Source organism: Notothenia rossii (assembly GCF_949606895.1).
Source record: "Notothenia rossii genome assembly, chromosome: 1".
In the NCBI taxonomy this organism is placed as follows: Eukaryota; Metazoa; Chordata; class Actinopteri; order Perciformes; family Nototheniidae; genus Notothenia; species Notothenia rossii.
Genome location: NC_136912.1, coordinates 57,963,264 through 57,967,363, shown reverse-complemented (window position 1 = coordinate 57,967,363; position 4,100 = coordinate 57,963,264). Strand labels below are relative to the sequence as shown.

Genomic DNA, 4,100 nt, shown 5'->3' with positions numbered 1-4,100 from the left:
GCGACTCCGACCCTGTCTGCTGCTGTTTTCAATTGTTTTAATGATGTTCACGTGCTCTTTGCTTTTCTCATGTTTTTCGAAAGGTGGGTGACTGAAATTATTTGTCCCAGTATAAAACGCGCTGTTTTTATCTGCCAGATTAGGATGCTCACGGCATAATTTGCACCACATGTCGGTGCGTTCATCATTGGATTTAAGCCAGCCCACCTGCTGAAGCCACTTTTCAGAAAAAACACGTTTTCTTTGCGAGTCAGGTGGTGGTTCAGTGTGTTGTCTCTTTGGTGGTGGCGGTCCTGGAAAACCAAAAAAGTTACTCAGCGTTGCTTGCTTTTTGGACATTTTAACAAGTGCCTGCAGATAGTGTCACGATTTTCCAAGTGCCGCTCGCTGCAGAGCCGAGATCCAGGGGCGGGGCTGAAGCGCTAGGTCCAGGGGTGGGATTTTCAGGAAGAAATTTCCTCTCAGTGGCCCCAGCAGTTGGTGCGCAAAAGCGTTTCCCGGGGTTCATCTGGCAGCGCATCATTCAATTTCGGTGCGCATGCGCACTGGCGCACCAGTTATGTGCACCCCTGATGATGATGTTAACTGTGTTGTTTTAGGAACATCCATTGCACATACATGGAATTCAATGAACATTGAATAGCATATCATGCAGTTTGTCTGTGCCTTTTCCTCCGTGTTGTCCTGGTTTGCTGTGCTGCCTCCTAGTCGCCACCATGGTTTGCTGTGCTGCCTGGGGATGCTCAAATCGCTCTGAGAAAGGAGTACGAATGTACGGCTTCCCCACTGACACAGAGCGGAGGAAAAAATGGCTGGCTCAAGTCAGCAGGAGCAATTTCACGACCAACAGCAAAAACATATGTGAGATAATTATATACAAACACTGCATTTGCACTTTTTCACAAAACGAAAACCACACCATTGGGAAAGCTTAATGTTTTGTTTAATACAAAAAAACAGGGAAAGGCTTGAAAAACACTGAGAGTTGAGACTCAGGGTGCAGGGTGAGGGTCTCAATGCAGGTATTCAGGCTCCATTGAATCCCCCTCTGGTTCTTGTGCTGAAAGAGGGAGTAACAGACAGGAGAAAGGGTTATACACACCTATATAGCACACCTATTGGATGGGAAATTGCCTTGGGGAGATAAGGTGTGGTCTTTGTTCCCAACTGAAGTTATGGAACTTTATTATTTGTGAGTTTAACAAAGTATGACAAATGGCATCAGAAACAGATGTGATATGAATTTCTATAAAGTTGTCATTCTTGGTCATATTTTATATACAGTATGTAATGAGTATAACATGTCCAGTAAGTATAAAGTGTTTCCTAATACTGTGTATTCAACCACTATGGAATATGTATGTGGGCAGACAAAACTGAGCTTTCTGTGTGTGAAGTAACCTCAAGTCACTCCGCAGGCACATTTTGATGAAGACCAGTTTGTCAAGACAAAAAAGGGCAAGACTAGGCTGAGAGCAGAGGCTATACCCACCATCTTCGTGCATCGCCCTGTGGTCAAAAAGAGAAGGGCCCCTGCACCACGATTCACCCCGGGACCTGTATCTATAAAGCCCATAGCTCATGATCACAGCTATAGTGTGAAAGGTGACACAGGTATAATAAGTATGAACTCTTAGTAACAAAAGTAATATTTCTTATTTTTAAGTGGTATAATATTTTAAATGTTCGAAAATGTACAGTGCCATGTCTTCTACTTACATTAGTCTCAAAGATTGAGGGAAGAAGGGATGAGGAGACTGAGAGAAAGGAAAGTGAGGGTGAAGAAAGAGAGGACATGGCTAGTGAGGAGAGACAGGGAGGGCGGACACCACCCACTCAGCCAGCAGCCAGTCAGCATACAAGGGAACCGGCAGCCAGTCAGCATACGAGGGAACCAGCTACCAGTCAAACAGATCTATTAAAAAAATTAAAGAGAAAATTAAAGAGCCAAGAAGGAATCACCAAAAAAGCAAAGGCTGCACTAAGAAAAATCAGGAAGGAAAATGCAGCTCTCAAGAAAACAATGAAAATTAGGGACAAGAAATATAAGAAAACGTTTTCAAAAGACCAACTTAAGGCATTAGGCAGACTCGCCACAAAGGGGATGAAATGGAGCAATGAGACAATTAAGAAGGCTTTAAAAATGTGCTTTGCGTGCGGATCAACGGGTTACAAAACTCCCAAACAGATCCACACCTGCAATCATTTCCATTAGTCGTTGCAATGGAAATATTTGGACTAAACATTGCTCTTCCACCTGCCAGCACCCAGCTAACATCACTGCCCCTCCACCCGTAACATCACTGCCCCTCCACCTGCCAACATCACTGCCCTCCATCTGCCAGCACCCAGCCAGAGGAGCGCAAACAACAAAAACAAGCAAGGTGTCCCGTCATGTACCTAGTGAATTAATTTCAGTTTTCCGCACTCGCCTCGTTGCGGGGAAATTATACAGATGACTAGTCCGCCCATGAAAATGTCTATGCAAACGTTATTATTAATAATATATATATTTTTTTAATTATTAAAAAATATATATATATATTTCTAAAATCTTCCATTTTTTTTTGTTTTGTTTTTTAAATCACTCGCGACCCCCACTTTGGGAACCCCTGCTTTAATACACATGTTAATTTGAATCAGATGTACTGATAATATCCGCAAAATATAAATCTTTAAACTTCTTCTTACCTTCAAAAGTCCGTCACGAACAGTCTATTATGCTGCAACTCTACAGCTCTGCTAGCCTTGGCGCTAACTTCCGGTGTTAAATATGTTCTTTATTCTCGCGTCCAGGAGAGAAGCTTTCAAATGAGACTAAATGGAGTCTCTGAGAAGATTCAAATGGGATACTTTAATTTAAAAAAGGCGCGGTAGTGTTACAGACAGAATATTTTTCAGGCAGAAAACAGCTGTGATCTGGCTCTCATGAGCAAGAGAAGAGGGGGAATCCCCCGTCCGGTGCTGTTATATATATCCTCTGCTGGCTCCTCCCCGCCAGCCGGCTCGCCTCGTCTCTAATGTCCGTTGTTGCATTTAAACAGAGGATTGGTACTTTTCACATTCAATATATGCTTAACACGCCTTTTTTCCTCATATTCTCTTTCCTCACTTTTCATGTAACACATTCTAAACGCTGTAATCAATACTCTAAAATATACAGAAAATACTTCAAGGCTGGTTTGGTTTCCGGTCATTCCGGAAGTTGTCACATGCTACTGTCGTCTGTCAACAATATTGTATTCAAATAAACTGTAACTTCATTTAATATTCAGCATGGTAGTATCTCGACATCTATAGTTGTAGTGTTAAATCAGTAGGTTTCAGTTTGCACCACTCCATGTCATTTCGCTACTAAATTCACCTCTTTAGGAAATCGTATATTAGCCACATGCTAAATGCTAACCGGAGATGAAGGATTTTCAGAATAAAAGCTTAACTGGTTGTGCACGATAATTTCAGTATAAAACAGCGTTTAAACTGACGGTATGTTTAAGCTACATTATACCATCAAAACATTGATTTTAATTTCTAACACCGGGGAACGATTGAGAGGCTCCACGATCCGCCATTGCTGTAAAAAAGTGGTCCATTGGAGTGAACGGAGATGACGTAACTCTCAGTCTATATGGCGCTGCCTTGCACCAGCGCCATATATATATCAGTCTATATGGCGCTGCCTTTCACTACCTGTGGCCTCTACCTTATCCGTTCAGATGTTGTTTGGATCGAATACAGAGCGGCAGCAAAACCGCATCTCTCCTACCACGATATAATTAAATATGCCTAATGAAGGCTAAAGAAAGCTGTCTACTACTGAGTTCAGGGGCGGATCTAGACAAATAGTCATGGGGTGGCAAGAGGGTGGCAGGAGACTTTCAGGGGTGGCATCCCCTGGCAGAAGTATATGCTGATTTAATCGCAGTCATATCAATTACTGTAATGTTAACTTGGAAAGCCACAATATTTATTTTAACTCAATAACATTTGGTGACATTATTGTGGCACATCAGTAAAGCTTTAAATATAAATACTGTATATAAGGTGGCAGAATTAATTTAACCCTCTGGTATTATGTTGCCTCCAGGCAACATAGCCAT

The 4,100-nt window shown here is 42.1% G+C and overlaps 1 long non-coding RNA gene across 1 annotated transcript; it reads right to left on the bottom strand.

Annotated features, from left to right (window-relative positions):
* Window positions 1–926: 926 nt before the first annotated feature.
* On the bottom strand, window positions 927–3,758 carry LOC307015412. The gene is made up of 2 exons (XR_013801516.1): window positions 2,692–3,758; window positions 927–1,915 (listed from the first exon to the last, which is right to left on the bottom strand). It is a non-coding gene; the product is annotated as an uncharacterized lncRNA (long non-coding RNA).
* Between the last annotated feature and the right edge of the window lie 342 nt (window positions 3,759–4,100).